Below are 19,242 nucleotides of genomic sequence, written 5' to 3'. Positions count from 1 at the left end.
CCCGGATGCCCTTGCCCTCAGTCACCTTGGTTCCTCCCCATGTGGGAATCAGGCAACATGAGAGCCTCAACCCTACTGCTGCCCTCCATGGCCTTGGACATGTGGCCAGGCCACTTTGGATCTACTTAATGGTGGGGAAAACAATCCAGGGACTCATGTCTTGTTGGAAGGTTTTGTCACACAAATAAGGACTAACAACCCCTTGCACAGGAAAGCAGCAGGAGTACATACATCATAAACCCACTGTTGGGTACCACAATCCACACAGGGCAGACACACTCATCAAATATAGTGTGAAGTTTAATTTGGGGTGAAATTTAGTCGACACCTTCAGATACATTAGTGAAATAGTAGGTGGAGTTCTGTCCTACTAAATGTCATGGGGAGAAACATTCTTCATTTCATAATTTTTGTACGGGAAAGTATGTGTAAACTGTCAAGTGTTAACTAAGTCAATGTTAATCATTAACTACTACGTAGACAAATAGTGATAATGTGTCAGGAACAGGGGTGGATCACAACCCTTTGATCCTGAGATCCTGAAAAGAGAAAACATTCCTTTTGAGATCCTGTGATTGAGATTTACCTACGTTTGCTCATTTATCTTTAGTGCAACGCTGTTACTTATAGATTAGTTACCTTTTAACAAGTAACATAAGCCAGGTTCTGAAATTTTGCTTATGTGAGAAAATCATGCAGCTAGAAAATGACAGAGCTAGAATTGAAACGTAGCTCAGGCTGTTTCTGAATCTCAAATTCCTACATATGCTGGTGTTGAGGTGTGGATCCCAGATTCAAGTTTGACCTGGATATGTCACCTACCAAATCAGTGGTTGGAATCCTCCCTGTTATCACAACACTTCCCCTCCAGTCTGTTCACACAATGACTACCGTGCTTAGGTTCTCCCAACACAGGAATCCTCCAGTGCACTGACCCAGCCTCCCGATCAGTCCCATGTCTCCTGAGTTTTATGGAACAATTCTCAGATCCCTCTGACCTCTCAGCACAGCTGATGATCAAGACCCCAATCAGAGACGACAAAAAAATCTCCCCTTCCTATGGCTGCATCTATCATACGTATCTCCCAATGAGTTTTATAAATATCTGGCATCCTACCAGGACGTGATCATAAATCATTTTCCCATGTTTTGTACACACTTCGAATGTTCCCCTCGTTTTTTTTGAATCCCTGAAATTCTCACCTTCCCTCACTTTCAACAGTGTGCTCACCTCCAACCATGCAGATGAAGTAGATAATTTGAAGAAATGTTTCAGCTTACTGTCATGAAGTCAACACCTATTCCTGCGTCTTCACCCATCGGAGATACCGCTCCGTTTAAACTGCAAGTCATTTCTATGCCTGGATAAGCCCATTTTTCTCAAATGTATCCCCTTCTCTCCTGCTCTCTGGAGAATGTTTTATTATTAATTGTAAACTGAAGCTCTTCTACCAACAAACACCCATCTCTTCCCAGTCCATTCCCTTTCATCTTTTTCAGTTTCTTCATTCTTGAAACAAAATCTCTGAACCAATTTATCTCTAGTTCCTGCCCAGTGTATTTCCTCCTTCCAAAGTAAACTGAAAGAGCAGTGCAGGATTAGTGACAATCTATGGGTGCCCCTCCCACAGTTTGATTTACTAGGGGTGATCTCCCTGTTACTATTGACCTGCGTATACATAAACCTTTATAACATTATAGTTATCTCTCCGTAATTAAATCCAATGAATGTTTCTCAGTATTTTACTTGGACCCAAGCAGAATTGGACTATGACCTCTGTCAGGAACTTTATATTTCCAAGGTCCTCTGACATCGCAAACTCCCCACTGCCTTTAAACTAGTCAGTTCCTCCCAGTATACTGTGCGCGGTTCTCCTCAAACAATACTATTTCAACATCTCAAGACTCCATTGTAGCACTCTTCTCTCTTTTTACTATATACACCATCTTCGAAAACTGTTATAATTATTCAGTCTTCGACTGTTATCACTATGATAATAATGTGTAAAAACGAATGCTTAATTTCATTTCTGAGATGTCATCCATACTTGAATGGGAAGCAGGCACCTACAGTGAAAAGTATATCAGAAAGAAGCCAGGAACTTCTTCCCCAAGTAAAAACTACTTCTCCTCTCGTCTGCAGTCTCAGCAGCTCCACTAATTATTTGGGGCTCAGTCATTGACATAACGTCTCAGAACCACACAAACAGAACCAAGCATTGATTTTATCTCTACAATGAGCGCTCTCGTCTCTGTTCATCTCCTCCCTGATATCCACATACATAGTTCCAGCTACACTTATACTGCTTCATTTTCAGGTTAAATTTCAGTGCCTCAGAGATTCCTTCTTTAAATTACTAGCAGAGTAACTCTCCTCTCCCTGTTGTCTTGAATAGAACCTACAGGCAACACATCTAATATTTCATGATATTTCTTCTCATCTTTTTTTTTTTTTCATTTTTTCCTGTTTTCCTATCTGGACTAATTGCAGAAAAGTCAGCTGTAGAGTCATAAAGCAAGTTTCTCTTGACTATTACATATGAATTGTAAATCCACAGAACTTCCATGTACACAGTAACCTAATCTAGTCTCACATGGCCTGTGACCAAAGGTCTTTAATCAAATTAAATAACCATCTTTAGATTAAAAATTCCTTGAATAATAAATGACTTTGATTCCTCCTGGGGAAATTTTTCTTTAGTAATCACCAGAAACAAAATGTGTTGGAAAACTGTGTTTGTGTCTTTACTTAAGTATGCAGCTACCACACTCCTGAGTTCAAAGTTTTAGTCTCTTTCTGTAGAATCAGGCATAGAATTGTCTGTGGGCTCCTGGTAATAGATCTGATAACCTCATATATTTTATAATCATGAAGAAAGAAGTCCTTTAATCTGGGTGCCAATCAGGATAAATCTAATCCAGGAATAACTTCCCTAACACAAGCTTTTCCTTCTCAACAGGTTAACCACTTAGATACATGTAAGGAAAGTGTAAGTGATTCCTTTAATTTGCTAATATTCTAAAAGCCTCCAAAAGCAATCTTGATGCCTTGGGCCAGATGTCTCACTATTTTGTGAATTGTGGCCAGTTCTGGGAAGAGAATATGCAGCAAGATGATCAGTCTTTATATAAATGGGTTTAACCTACAAACAGTCCATCAGGCTGTGGGATTTGTGTGGCTTTACATAAAGACTGGTGTTTTTTGATGATATCAAACATTCAAGGAAGATATTTTTAGTGTTCTAAAGCATTTGTATTTTAATACCAAGGTAAATAATACTTAAATTATAATCAATTACATGACGTTTCCAGGGATGCAGGAGAGAAAAGAATACAATTGGAGAAATTGGGCTTGGCCAAGGAAGAAATGATTCTTCAATTCTTCCTATGGGTTTGGGAGTCAACAATGAGGAATATTTGCAGATTTTGTGACAGTGAGCTGAAGAATTTCCTCAAATTATCTGATTAATCTGTCTAGTAGAAGGTGATTCCTTTTGTGGAAAGTGAGGAAAGTGCTGAGAATGATTAAAAATCAAAAGATATGGAGAAAGTCTGAAATATTTGTGAGGCATAGAATAAGACTTAATTATCTAGATATAGTACAATGGCCAGAGATATTTGAAAGATGTTGGGCGATTTCTGAACCCCACCAGATTTAATATCCTAGTTAGATTCAGTCATGGAAGAAGCAGGTAGTTGGAGCCCTCCAAGACTGGAATCTTGATCAGGAGATGTGATGAATTTGGAAGGAGTATGAAAAGAGGAATATGGAAATTGTTGGTCTTCATAACTATATGTTGAAATTACTTAATTTGATTAATTTGGAATAAACATGAAGACAGGTTGGCACAGATGTTAAGAGAGTGCGGTCAATGCACTGGAGGTTCTCCTAGCATTTGGGGCCAGGGAGGAAACTGAATAATAACTTGGAATATCATGGGTTAATTACCTTTAAAACTCTTTGATTTTTATTTCCTAATAAGTAAATTTGGGATACTGATATTTCCATTATGAGAAGCAGTAGCCAAAGCCTTCCTAGTTTGACCCTGGGAAACAAGATTACTCCTCATTTCTCATAGACCACTTCACCTTTGCAGGTGGGGTGGTTGTTCACTCCCAGGTAAAGGTTTATGGATTCATGACTGTTACGTCTGAAAACTCTAGATAGGATTCAATTATCATGGTTTTCTTCTCTTTCCTTCGATTTGCCTGCTTAGAGTAAACAGTGTCTCTGAGAGAGAATACCAGCAGCTGAGTTCTTGGCAATGTGTCCCCAAGTGAGTGGGGACTTGCTTTTTCTCCTGAAATGGTAACTCTGTTTCCACCACTTGAAGTGAGTGCTCTAAGTGTATCCAGGAGGGAGTCAAGGCTCTGAGCACTAGTCCTGTCATCTGGCATCTCTGTGAGGATCGTGGAGTAGGGCAAGCGCTAATACAGCAACCGTCTCCTTTCCAACATTTACACCGACGTTTTCCAGACTCCATGAAAGCTGTGATGGTAAAGAAGGCACATGAGAGGTTGTATTTCTCCCCCCTCAGCCATGGTCTTTACGGGGGTGTGACTCACTCCATAAGCGAGTCTGCGATGCTGTAAGCTGTGTCATGTGATGGACACAAGTGGAGGGATGAGCAAGAACAGAAGTTGAAGGTCTGGTAGGGGAGGAGGTGTGTGGACGGGTAAGTTCAATACGTCCAGGGTCAGAGGTGCTGGCTAGAGGGCTGTGCAGGGCTGAGGGGGCAGGAGAAAGAGAGAAACGCTTTAGCAGGACTTGCCAAGAGGGCAGAGTGGAGCCAATTTTGCTTTTTTTTTTTAATCCAAATTTTAATCTGTTTTCTCAGAATACAATTGACAATTTTGAAAACTCTAAAAAGTCAAAACAAAATACTCCCCTTCATTCTTGTTCCAAACCAGCCATTTTCCCCCTGTTTAGGTAACATTTGCTCAGAAACTAGAAGCACTTTACAGAAAGCATTTTTTCCTTAATTGGTGCATTGAGGAGGATATAGTAGGTAGAGAAAAACTTAGAATACTATGGCTATATTTGAAGCTCTGGATAGGCCTGCACCATCGAGAGTCTCCTATTAGTCTGTGAGCAAGGAAGACAGGAGGAAGCTACAGGAGACACAATGATAGTCAAAGCGGTGAGGTCCCAGGAAACGAGGAGGGAAAGAGGGACCTCAACCCACAGGAAAGGTCAATCGGGGATCATCTTACCATTTGGCAGCCCCGAGACCACTGGCTGGTGAAGTTGAGCCCGTCTGTCCTCATATCTGGTGATGAATGCATGGTATGTGTCGAGGTTAGGTAGGCAGCAACTGTGGACCCCAAGTTGTATATACAGTCTGTTCACTCACACAAAATGGTGGACATTGCATCAAGGCTCTCTGACTTTTGAATGACTAATTCACCTGTAGCTTTTATTTATTGGGTTTTGTTATGTTCAGACATGTCATGTCAACTCATTTAATCACTCAACTCTCTTGAGAGGTTATTAAAGTATTTTCCACATGAGAACAAGGAGTTTTTTATTGGGGAATACTTTGCCTGTCGTCACTGCTGATAAGTGGAGGAACATGTATATTGCCTGCCTTGTGCTAAATCTGTAGATTTAACTGAAAGCAGTGGGGAGCAGGGATATTTATGAATTCCCAAGTACACATTTTTTTAATTGCCAGTCAGCTCAGTATTAACATTCTATTGTGGACTGTGCAGGTTATTTCACACCACCCCTCAGGTGATGCTCTTTATCATGAAAGTCACTCTGTATTCAGAGTGTGCCCATCTCTGTGATGCATCTGAAAGGCATACGCCAAGTCAGCCCAGAGGAACATTGGACTTGACGTCAAACAGGGTTTGAGCTTTCGATACACACAGCTGCCTTTTCTCAGTACTGTCACCCTTGACCATCACCTCTGGACATTTGGGGACATGGGGCAGCCTGAACCAGAATGTCCAGCATGTTTTTAGGAATCAGTGACTTTCAAGACATGTGACTGTGAGCTTCATCCAGAACTGGGGTAATGTCAATTGCAGGTTTCTTTGAGTGAAATGTGTCTGGAATCTTGTTGAAGTCAATGTAGAAAAATCCCTCCAATAGTGTCACAATTCTGTGAACGTACCAATCTTATTAATCTAACCTTCTGCATATTCCTTGGCCTTAGAGGAAAGGATGGCTCTGTTGTTACTGGTGCTAAACTTCAACGCAGCGCCCATTGTTTCAGTCCCTCCCTTTCGGCGCTTTTCCTCATCTTGATCTTGCCAACATCACACCCATTTTATTTTTCGTTTGTCTTACCCTTAAAGATATATTCTAATTGTCAATATCGTATAATATGTTTCCAATTGCTGGTATATTCCTCCATTTCATACCTTTTCTCTGTGTTAAAGATCAATATTTTAAACATGTTCACAGACGGTAGCTTCAGGAAGAACCCATTTATCTGAAGGTCAACAGTAAGTTTATGGGGATGAACCCTGCTGTCCACATTAGAGACATGATCTTAGGGTAAGAGGAATTCAGCACAACCACCTGACTGAAAGTGGACTTAAACGCAGTCCAAGCAGAGATTTTTCAATAGTTTGCATTTGGAACCATATTGCCCCAAAGACAAACTGTACCTTTAGTTTCAAAAGGGCAGTTGCTTAAATGTAGCTCCTGTATATAGTGTTTGAAAAATAAAGAAGACCTAAAACTTAATCAGAAAACGATGGCAGTGAGAGGCTACGAAATAGAAAAATCTAGGTGAATTCAGCAAAGTGAGACTCTATGTGAATATAAGTAACATGGTGGGGGGGGTAGTTAGTGGAGACCATCACTGAGGGAGCATCCTAGAATTCATGTGTAGAGAACTAAAGAAATGAATTTTATGTGAGCAAACTTTTAACAGTCTTTCCTTTCCTTATCAATAGCAGAGACTTCACACTGGAGATGAGCCCACTGAATGTCACAAAATCTGAGGAGATTTCACATAGAACTCAACTTTCACACCACGTGAGTGGGCTCTCACAGGACAGAAACCCTATGATTGCAATCAATTTGGAAGAGCCTTCAGCCTTTATCCATAATTGAATTAACCTAAGCTAATTTATACTGGAGTGAAACCATGCAGGTCTCATCAATGTGGGAAGGCATTCAGGCAATGCTGTAACCTTAGATGACATGAGAAAACTCACCCTGAAGTGAACCCCTATATATGTTATAAATGTGGAAGATAGTTTAGCTGGAGCCTCACATTTAAATACACCAGAAACTCACACTGGAGAGAAACCTTAATGTGATAAATGTGGGACACACTTCATCAGAGCCTTAACTTTTATTCACACTGATGAACTCACAAGGTGAGAAGTCCTCTCTCTCAAAACACTGTAAAATCTGGTGCTTCAATGATTTTATTCCTTTTATATTTTCACTTAATGTGACCCTCATAACTTAAAACTGAATTACAAATAAATTTAATTTTTCACAAGAGTCCTAGTCCTGGAGAATTTGTGGACCCGGCCATGAAAATCCCAAGAATTCAGTCAGGCAGTGTTTTATTCCTACATCAGAATTTTTTAGCCAAATGGTTTTTTTCTCCACCAAGAACAGATAGATATGTCAGGACTGAGAAGTTGGAAGATCATTCCAAAAACACAACAATGTAAAGCAACTATACCCCAATAAATAAAATAAGATAAGATAAAATAAAATAAATTATTGCAGACATGGAGAGTTCCATTTTCATATTTGGAGAGGGTAGGGGCTGCATGATAAGGTCTGGCTCCTCTTCAGATAAATTGCTTTCATTTTGTTGGCCTAAAAACATTCATTATAACCCTAAAGTCCACTGAAGCTTAATGGATGAAAGCATGGTATTGTAGGGGTCTATAAAGCGTGGGATGTTGCCTGCAACCTTTGTGTGTCTGTGCTCCTGTCTGTGTACATGCACATGCACACACACAAACATGCAAACAAGGGAGAGAGCATATAGCATCCATCTGATCCTAAAGAGAAAATGTGAGTCTGGAATCAATGGCATAAATGTGTCATCAAGAGAAAGAGCATCTAAGTTACCTTATTCATTAATGTATCAAATTTTCAATTATTAACAAATATTTACTGAAAAGTTTCAGTATTTCAGAACTTGGCTTGTTATGAGGACTAAATTGTAAATAATACAATGTTCCTATCTTCATTGAAGTCTACATTCTAAAGCAGTCAATTCAAATACACTGCAAAATAAAATTTCTGATATTAAAAATCAAACATACATAAGGGTTTACAAATCGTGTAAGTACAAAATGTTTGCTACTAATTTACAAAGGAAAGTTGCCACTTTATAAAATAAAATTGAGATTTATAACAGTGTCATTATAGAACTTTGGAAGGGCAAAAATTGTCAAAAAGACTGAGTTATTAAAAAATATTTTACAAAATTCTGAACCTTTGAAAAGCTATTCTGCAAGATTTGGGAAGAATAAAGATAGATTTCCATTTCTAACAGCCAAGATAATTGTTCAAAATATTATGAAATGAGTATTTTTAAATTAATTGTTCAATTACAAGATACAGTTTTGAAAATCAATAATGGTTTTTATTAGAATACAAAAACTGATGCACAGGCCTATTAAAATACATTTAGCATACATTTTATTCGAGATTCAGTGGGACACCATTTTATTTATTCATTTATCTTCTTCCAGTTTTACTGAGATATAAGTGACATAGAGCACAGTGTAACTTTACAGTGTATAATGATTTGACTTACATATGTTATGAAATGATTATCACACTAAATTTAGTGAACATTCAGCATCTCCTATAGACACAAAATTAGAGAAATTGAAAAATGTGTTTTTCTTGTGACGGGAACCCTTAGAATTTATTCTCTTAACCACTTTTATCTATAGGAGACAGCAGTGTTAATTTTCTTTATCATGTGCTACGTTGCATCCCTGGTACTTTATCTCTCTTATGGCTGGACGCTTGCAGTTTGGGCCACCTTCATCCAGTCCCACCCCTTCCCACGCCCTGCCTCTGGCGACCACAAATCAGACTGTTATTGGATGAGTTTGTTTGCTTGTTGGTTGGCTGTTGAAATATAACTGATCTACAACACTATATTACTTCTTGTTACACAACAGAGTAATTTGGAATTTCTATACATTTCAAAAGGAGCACCGGGTCCTCTGCATGGGGAGGGGCCAGGGCACTGGCGCGTCTGAGGCCCTGGGCCCCGCCGCCCAGCTCAGGGACAGGCCCCTGTCTGCGGAGGACGAGGCAGCCTCCAGGGGCCAGAGGAGATGCTGGGATCGCGCCCCTTCTCTCCGTCCTCCGACCCCAAGTTCCCGCGGCGGCGGCAGAGACCCCGGGCCGGGGTGTGCGCCGAGGGAAGGAAGCGGGTGCTCTTCTGGCCCCGCGGGGCTGAGCCCGGCCGGCGGGAAGCCCTCTGCCAGGCCGCGGAGTCGCTGTACCGCCCGTGGTGCTCCCATGACTGCCACTTCCCCTGAGCGCGGATGAGCGGGACCGTCTCCTGGGCCTGTAGGCCGCCCCGCTCCTCTCCTCACCGCCTCCAGGGCTCCCGCCACGCATCCAGCACCTGCGACGTCAGCGAGGGGGGCAGGAGCTCGTGCGGGGATGGGCCCAGCCGCGATCGCCGCCCCAGCCCGGAGCCCTTCCCTGTGTTCCTCCCGCCCCTCGGTCGCTCCTTCCCGGACCTGCCGGCCGAGCTGCAGGCGGAACCGGGGAGACACGGAAGCCAGAGGCACCGTCGGGGGTCTCCCGGCCGGTCCGAGGACACCGGGCCGCTTCCACTTCTGGCTCCACCGGCTTCCCTGCCTGTAGCCTAAGAGCCGGAGGACGCAGCGCTGGGCCGCTTCGCTGTCTGCACGCTGCGCGCAGGGCCGGCACTGGAACAACAACGCGGGGGTCAACTACACACTGCACCCCGCGTGCTACCTCTTTGATCCTTGTCTCTGGTGTGAAAGGGCCCAGATTTCCCATCCTGGGCGAAAGAAATGTTCTTTATAAATGTTTTGTAGAAGGTGTTCTGTCCCCTGCCAAAATAAGATGTTTGGTGACTTGAACTGTCAGAGTCATCCGCTGGTGTTGGCCGTGAGGCTGAAGAACAGGTCACGGCCCCAACCCCCTTTGGGTGCACAGAATCCACAACAGCTGCCAGACTCCGATGGTCATTAGCCCTCAGAGAATCTGGACTCTTAGCGGCTGGACTCCAAGCCACGGGTGGGGCTGGAAAGGCGGCTTTCTGTCCTTCTGGGAGCCACAGAAGTTGGTGGTGAATTGATGGATGAGGAATGTGCCCAGCAAGTAACTATCGCTCAGAACTCTTTGGGCCCCTGCACGCGGCCGGACAGGGAGCACAGGGACAGGACAGTCTCTCTCACTGCTGGTGGCTGGGGACGCCAACATGAGGGGACCATACATGAGCAGAGGGGGGCACCCTGGGGGAGGAATTTATCCCCTCACATCTTGGGCAGATTTTGGTAATTTGTTTTTTGTTTTGATTTTAGTTTTCATATTTTCTGGCGCTGGGCTAGTACAATCAATTCGTTTTGGAATGCTGGTCTCTAAGGAGGGATGTTTGCACTGTAACTCGAGAGAACAGGCCATTGTCTCCTACATCCCATCGGCCAAATTCCACACCCAGCTTGTGCTGGTAGGAACGGCAAGCTAAGAATGTTTTTTATATTTTTAAATGGTTGAAAATAATTCATAAAAAGACTATTTTCAACACACGAAAATTATATAGCATTCAAATTTGCTTGTCTCTAAATAATGTTTTACTGAAACACAGTTATACTCCTTTATTTACATTTTACTGTAGCTGCTTTTTGGCTACAATGACTGAGCTGAGTAGAAACAGCAGACATCATATGACGAATGTAAAATATTTACTCTCTGGTCCTTTACACAAGTTTGCCAACCCCTGTTCTAGAAAAGCGGGAAAATAAAATTTTTTGAAACACGTATGCTGGGATTTATACTTTTAAAACAGTTAAACTTTTAGCGAGTTTTGTCCCTGGAAACAAACTTTAGGTAGAAGTAAATATGTTACATTACTCTCAGTAATCTCAGTTAGAACAAACACAAATTCACAATTATTCCTGCATTGTGGAAGGGAATCCACCTGCAGATTTTTTTATTTTCATCTAAGAAACAATCACAAATTAGTGTAACTAAAACCTAGCACCCATCTGAATTAGCATCAACTGCCAAAACTGATAGATATTTCTGAGCTTCAAAATAGGACATTATAAGCCATAGAAGTATTTACTTAAAATTTTGGTTTGGCGACATCTCTTGACTGTGGCACTGTTGTTTACCAAAGTTAATTGATTATGGAGAATTTCATCAAGAATAATTTTCTAATAGAAAAGTATCAAGAGTTAATGCACTATATTTCACACTAGAGTAAAATAAACTAGAAAACAATCCCATTGATGAAGCAATTAATATGTAATTTACATAAGAATATAAAAATATATAACAACAAAAAATCACTTATTACCTTATTTTCTGTTATTAAATATAAGAACATATTATGCAACATCCAGGTATTCTTGCATGTGGTAAGCCATTTCTTTCTTAAAAGGACATTATTGCATAATGAAACAGATAGGTAAATGCAGTTTTAGATTTTTATTTTGTATTTAGGAAAACACTTAAGTTCAAATTTACCAATAGTGTATATAATCGCATTGGGACTATATACACTACAGAACACACTGGGAAATTCTGGATTTTATGATAATAATGTGTTGTTTTGGATTGTTTTGGATTATCAAAAAAAATAGAAAGAAATTAAGAATCCAATATAAAGAGCAAGATAACAATCCTCTTGTCTGTTATCCTTCAAAATTTAACCGGTTGAAATTTGAATAAAATCTATGATGAAAGTAATTTTAAGAGGAACGTACAGCAGAATTTTTATCCTTAAAAAATCGTTACTGATTTGCAAACATATAGTTTTGAATTGTAACAATTTTAAAAGTACATATTTTGGAATATAGAGAACAGCAAACCTGGATCTTAAGACAGGAAATCTAGCTTTGCTCTCCCCAGTTCATGCAGACTAGCTTTTCTAAAATTGAGAATTTTGTAAAATATTTTTACTAACCAGTCTTTCTAAAAATATATAACCTTCCAAAGTTACAGAATTGAGACTGTATTAAATGTCAATTTTACTTTATGAAGTGCCAACTTTTTATTGTAGACTAGTAGTGATATTTTGTAACTATACAATGTATGAACATGTCTTTTTTAATGTCAGAAATTTTATTTTGCAATTTATTCTTATTACCTGCATTAGAATACAGAAGAGAAAGGTGTTGTGTTCTTTACAGTTTAATCATCATAACAATCCAAGTTCTGAAATGTTGGAAGTTCTCATTAAATATTTAATAATTGAAAAGTTGATAAATGAATGAACAAGGTGATTTAGCTTATTTCTCTCCTGCATGAATCCTTTATGCCAATAATTCCTGAGTCGCATTTTCCCTTTATAATCAGTTAGTTGTTACAGTGTCCCTCCCTTGCATGGGTGTGTGTGTGTGCACTCAGATGCATGTACACACAGTAATGTTGCAGTTAACGTCTTGGGGTTTTTAAAAAAATTTTTTTTAAAGATTTTTTTTTGATGTGGACCATTTTTAACGTCTTTTATTGAATTTGTTACAATATTGTTACTGTTTTATATTTTGGTTTTTTGACTGCGAGCCATGTGAGATCTTAGCTCCCCGACCAGGGATCAAACCCGCACTCCCTGCGTTGGAAGGTGAAGTCTTAACCTCTGGAATGCTAGGAAAGTCCCCATGATGGGCTTTATAGGCCCTAGAATACCATTTCTCAACCCATTAGACTTCAATGGACCTCAGGGCTATAACGAATGTTTTGGTCAACAAAGAAAAAGAAATTGAACTGAAAAAGGGCCAGAACTCATCATGCAGCCTGTACGCTCTCCCTAGCTAGCCTTCTTGAAGGTTTAATTGACAAAATAGACATTGTCTCTATGCTGATCTTTCTCCCGGAACTTTTTTAGTACCATTTTTTCTAGATCAAAGAATAAAGCTTTAAAGGTAGACTTACCAATGGCTCTCTGAGGGATCTCCTTTGTGTTGACATGAGTTAGTATATGCACCCCTTATTGTTCTAATACATTCTTAAAGTACAACTCCTTTTACGTCTGCAAAGATCTTTCACCTTCTCAGTCCTGAAGATATCTATCTAATCTTCTTAGACAAAACAAACAAAGAAACCCTTGGCTACAAAATGCTAAGTAGGGATTAAACCACCCTCTGACTCTGAATTCTTGAATTCTTCCTGTCCATTTACCTACAATTATTCACCTTTCTTTAAATATAATTAATATATAATTCTTTTTAAAAGTCATGTGGGAAATAGTAAATGAAAGTTAAGTAATAGAATTAATTGAAACAGCAGAGGTTAATCACAAAGTATGTGTGTATTTATCCTTGAAGCCATTCATCCTGAACGTGTATACACATATTTGGACGCTAATGTAAGAGTTAACACACATCATACTATGTTTTACATTTTCAGTTAACATTCAACGTTGTTTCCTGATTGATCCCAGTCTTTGTAATTATGATTATAATTTTATAAAGACAGAAAGTATCTAACTGATCAATAGTGACAGAGTATTAACAGAAAACGGGCCCATTCTTACTCATCCCAATATTTCATGATTTTGAATGACACATACCCACTCAGTAGTGCTCACATATTTGCAAATACTGATCTACTGAAACAGGTTTGCTTCGTTTCTTCTTACTTGATACTGAATATTGCTTTCAGCACTTCTCAAAACCCTTCACCATCTACATCTTCATATTGTATATTTAATAAAAAGACAATTGCTGAAGGACTTAATTATTGTCTCAATTGCATGCTAACACATTCTTTATAGATTATTTCCCCAGTATGAGTTTTCTGATGTGAATAGCAAGTGAAAGATTTTCCACATTGTCTTTACAATTGGCATCTCCTCAGTGTGAGCACTTTCTTGTTCACTCAGGAATAAGGAATCCCTGAAGAATGTCCTTCCTTCATTACACTGAGACTATATTTTCAGTGTGAACCCTCTCATGTCCAGTGACTCCATGACTAATGGTACTCTAGCATTCATTTCATCGGATTTCTTCTACAGCAGTGATTAGATTGTGTACCCAAGAGGGCTCTCCTCGTAGTAAACCTAGGGCTGTCTTCTCTACTGTGTCAGGGATGCAGCCCACTCTGTGTTCTCTGTGTATTCTGAGTCTGGAGCTCCAACTGAAGGCTCTTCCACCACGATTACAGGGTCCGGGGTCTCTCCACATGACATTCCTGGTGGTTTAAAAGGGATAATTTCTGGCTGAAGGCTCCATATCATTGATTACAGACACAGGGTTTCTACTCTGTATGAATTCTCTGGTGTTTATAAAAGTGGGAGCTCTGGGTAAAGGCTGCACCACATGGATTCCAGACATAGGGTGTCTCTCCTGTCAGTTTTCTAGCGCATATAAGCGTGAGAGATGCGTTTAAAGGCTCTTCCACATTCATCGCATTTGTAGGGTTTCTCATCACTGTGAATTCTCCCCGATGACTAAGGTCATGGCGTTGACTAAATGCTTTCTCACATAAATGCTATTCATTGTGCTTTCTCTCCTGTGTGAATGTGTTCATGGCATCGAAGTATTGGATGGTCACTGAAAGCTCTTCCACAGTCATTCCAAACATAGGGCTTCTCTCCCGTGTGAGTTTATTGGTGTGAATAAAAGTCAGCTTTCTGGCTGCATTACCTTTATAAGGTTTGTCTTCTCCAGTGTGAGCTGTTGGTGTATAAATGCGAGGCTTCAGCTGAATTATTTCCCACGTTCAGGACATTTGCAAGAGTCACTCCAGGGTGCACTCTCTCATGTTGTCTAATGTTGGAGGGTGACTAAAAACTTCCACATTCTGAGATCTGCATGATTTTTCTCTAGTATAATTAGCTTATGTTAATTCAGTGATGAATAACGGCTGAAGTCTCTCCCATTTGGGCTGAAGGTATAACATACGTGGAGTTAAGGTTCTTGTATGTGAAATGTCCTCATATTAATTGCATTCAGTGGGCTCTTCTCCAGCATGAAATCCCTGCTATTGACAAGGAAAGGGAGGCTGTTAAAAAGTAGTCACATAATATTCATTCAGTCATTTCTCTACATGTGAATTCTAGGCGGCTCCCTCAGTGATGGTCTTCATTGAAAATTTCCCCATGTTAGTTACATTCACAGGTAGTGTTACTTAGCTGAATTCACACAGATTTTCTATCTGGTAAACCCTCACTGGTCATAGCTTTCTGAGTAAGTTTTAGGTCTTCTTTATATTTCAAACACTATATCCATGAGCTATGTTTAATCAATTACCTTTTCATTGAAGCCCAGGTTAGAGTTTGACATGTAATGTCAAATGACATGGGTCCTCAGATTGTTCCATCCTCCATTACATTGATAGAAAATCTCCTGGCCACATGTCCAAGGCCATGGAGGGCAGAGCTAGGGTTGAGGATCTGATGTTGCTGATTCCCACATGGGGAGGAACCAAGGTGACTGAAGGCAAGGGCATCTGGTGGTCGGGGGGCGCAACAGGGAAGGTGGGGTGCTAAAGTGCTGGAATGGGTGTTGGAAAACATATGTTGGTGCCTTTCACGAAGAATTATTAAGTGAGAATTTTGCGAGAGGTGTCCTTGCTGTGGAGACAAGACTTTCCAGGAGACCATGGTAAGGGTTACCTGGGAATAAGTGTTAATCCTAGGAACTGAATATTAATAAAATAATAAGTTTGAACAGTAAGTCGAATCAAAGTATAACACCCCATAATTTGCATTGTTTTCTGCAAAATGGGGATATTATATCCTCATTACATGCCGAGTAGCCAATGCAGCCTTGTTTTTGACCATGGGAGGAAAAAGCGTTCCTTCTGTCTGCGCATGCCTGTGGGTTAGGTGGGAGGGGTTACTCCCAGCTGAGTGGGTGGGGATTCATGCCTGGTGTATCTAACAATACTTTGAAAGACTGGGTTCTCAAGGCTGCTTTCTCTTTCCTCAGATTCATCTGCTTGATTTTCGGATTGTCCCTGCATAAGGATGCAGAGGAGGGCAGGTGGTGGCAGAGTTCCTGATAATGAAACAACAGGTGAGAAAAAAACTTACTTTGATTCTTAAATTGATCCATGTTTTGCCAAATGGTCCGGTTTCTACTTTGGGTCCGGATCTTCTAAGTGCACCCAGGAAATATTAACGCCAGTTATGTTCACCACCCTGTTAGGGATATGGCAGGTCAGGGACCAATTTAGAAATACTCTCTTTCCAAACGTTTACTTTCACTTGTTCCAGCCTCCATTAAGGCTGTGAACTCACAGAAGACGGGAGAGGTTTTTTCCTTCTCTTTTTTAAAGGTCATCCCTTGGGCTCAGTAGCGTCCTTCATCATGTTACTGGCTGCAGTGGACTTAGGAATGCTGTGAACACAGGGAATAGAGAATGACTCAGAGCAGAAATCTCTAGGCCAGTGGGGAACAGACGTTTCAACGGGTGAGTCCTGTGTCATAGGTGCTGGTGTGAGTGGGGGTTTGGTGAGAGATAGCAATAAAGTATCATTTATTTTTCCTAATTTTAAAAAGATTAACTTTTTACAGACTACTCATCAACATGTTGATAGCTTCAAATGATAAACTTAAGTTCCTTAACAAAGTTGTTCACATAACACTTTTCCTTTGTGTTCTTAACCTTCATTCAATTTAGAAAGTTGAATGCAAGGTCTGCAGATTCTTATTTTCTTAATTTTGACTGTGTATGGAGGAGAAGGGGCATAGTACACAGAACAAAATGTAGAGCACTGGACAGCAAACCACAGTCTGGGGAGCTCCAAGACCTCACTCCGCCTCAGTGACATCAATAAAACAACCAGGATCTACCTGAATGAGCTGGGTTTCTAGCCCAGGGAACCCCAGAAGTGGTAACAATGGGCTTTCTGATCCCACCATTGGCAGCCCTGGTAAGTGTTCCTATTAGACCCGGGGATGTGTGTGTGTTTCTGCTTGTGTGTGTGCGTGTGTGTGTGTCTTTCTTCTTCCTGGCACCCCTGGACTTGCCGAGTGTGCGTCAGTGTTTCATGAAAGCCATGGCCATGTGGTGCTAAAGTTATAAGACCGTCTCAGTCTTGTATCTTCCTGCGTTGGATACATAAAATTTCTCTAATAGGTCCAGATGCAAATGTTCAGCTGTCTCCTTGGCTCCTACCTGCAATGACATGGGTTGTCTTTTCCTTGGGAAAGCACCTCTAGGCTCAGGGAGAGAAGAGCGGCACACGTGTAGGGTGGGCAGAGATAACTGGAGCAAGCAAGTGAATTGCTAAGGTCTCCTGATAAGGAGATAAGAGGCTGGGCACCAAGGGAACCCAGGTCTGCAGAGTCAGGGTTCCGACTGCAGAATTCTCCACATTAGCGTGAGGAGCGCGTCTCCTTCGCGGCAGCCTCCTGCCCAAATCTTCCCAGCCCTGTCCGCTGCTGGGGTCGCGTCGTGCCGTGCCGAGCCGAACCGGCAGGTAGCTCCGAGGCGGACGCCCCGAGACGAACTCGAGCGTTTGGGCGGTCGGAGCTGATCCCTCGCCCTCCAGCGATCAGAATCCATCCCGCTGACGTTCGAGCCCGTTGTCGGGAGCCACCTGGCGGCCGCTTTTATATTGTCCCTTCCCTCCTGAGCTTTGACGACCTTCGCGAGGGATGTGACTCGCCCGGCAGGAGCGGGGCAGAGTTCCGGGAGGCCGGCGACGCTGGCGGCGACCATCCCGGTGGTGCGGGGTGGTGGGCGCTTGCTGCTCTCACCGGAGATTGAATGTGGAGAGAAATGTGTTGTGGGGCCGACGCTGAACTCCCTCGGAAGGTTGTGGGGAGGTCTGCGCCGGTCGACCTGGTGCCCCTTGGCCCGCTGAGACTTCCCGTCCTGCTTTGCATGAACAGGAAAGGATGTCCGTGCACGACGTCGTCCTCCGTGTGTCACGATCCGTCGGTGCGTCCTCGCCGGCTTGGGGACCCGGGTCCATCCCTTTGCAGTCGAGGCAGTGGGGCTGCTCACCGGGGGCCACTTCAGTTTCTCCGTGTTCCACGCGAGGCGGTCATGGGGGCGAATCTTACCACGAGGCAAGGGCACGGGATGCCTATCAAGAGACGGGATCCACCCGGCAGATTGAACCGGCGTCTACGCGGGAGCTCCCGTCCCCACTCCTTGGTCACCTCGTCAGCTTGGCGCTTGCGTTTGTGCAGGGCCGTTCAACGCGGACAGTCGAGGGCAAGCGTGGAGGGCGCTAGTGGAGGGGCGGCAGTCCCTCCTAGGCTTCAATGGTCGTAGGTCGTAGTCGTTTCTTTGGGAAACAGGGACCGCCCTGGGCATCCGGTGATGGTCGTGAGCAGACACGAGCCTGGCCGCGGTCCTGGGTGGGCGCGGTTGTCGGTAGCTTCTCTGAAGAAGCTCTGCAGACAGGGAACGGGATAAAGACGCGCGGGCGGACGGGAGGATCCCCCAGGGCGAGAAATGGGACCGATGGTGGCATGGGTCGAGGACGGGTGTCAGGGGCGTGGCGGTGCGCCTTCGCCGGTGTGCGATCTGGATCCTTCCTGTTGAGGTTCACACCAGTTGCACGTCACTTGGCGTCTGCAGCGGCAAGGTCGACCAGATGGCCGGATTTCGGTATTGGGGCAAGAAGAGAATTTAATGAATTAAATTTTTTGTTGTTGTGACATTCACTACAAATTAAACATTAGTGAAATGAGAAATCCTAATGTTTACAGTAAATCGACATTACTGTAATAACTACTATCATTTGCAATTTTTTCACAAAATGTTGATTTATGAAATTTAAAATATATTTAGTACAATTTTTTGTGATACAAGTCTGCTAATGAGAAAAGTGGAATTTTTTTGCAAGGGCGATGCCATTTAGCTTATTAGAGATTCCTATCATCAAAATTTCAGTTGTTAATCCTGACTTATAAGGAGATTTTGCATGGTTTACATATTTCATATTTGAAAATTCTTTTCACACAGATATGTACTACCAAATACCGCAGTTCATGAGCCTATGATTTTAATTGAGCATATTCAGTGCTTGGAAGGAATTTATAAAATTCCGTTAGATTCTTCTATTGATATTTGCCTTTTAATATGCCATTATATTGTACATTAGTCATTTCTAATTCTGTTTGCCTTTT

This window comes from Eubalaena glacialis, unplaced genomic scaffold (assembly GCF_028564815.1).
Source record: "Eubalaena glacialis isolate mEubGla1 unplaced genomic scaffold, mEubGla1.1.hap2.+ XY scaffold_56, whole genome shotgun sequence".
In the NCBI taxonomy this organism is placed as follows: Eukaryota; Metazoa; Chordata; class Mammalia; order Artiodactyla; family Balaenidae; genus Eubalaena; species Eubalaena glacialis.
The sequence above is the reverse complement of the archived record's forward strand: the minus strand, read 5'-3'. Positions refer to the sequence as shown.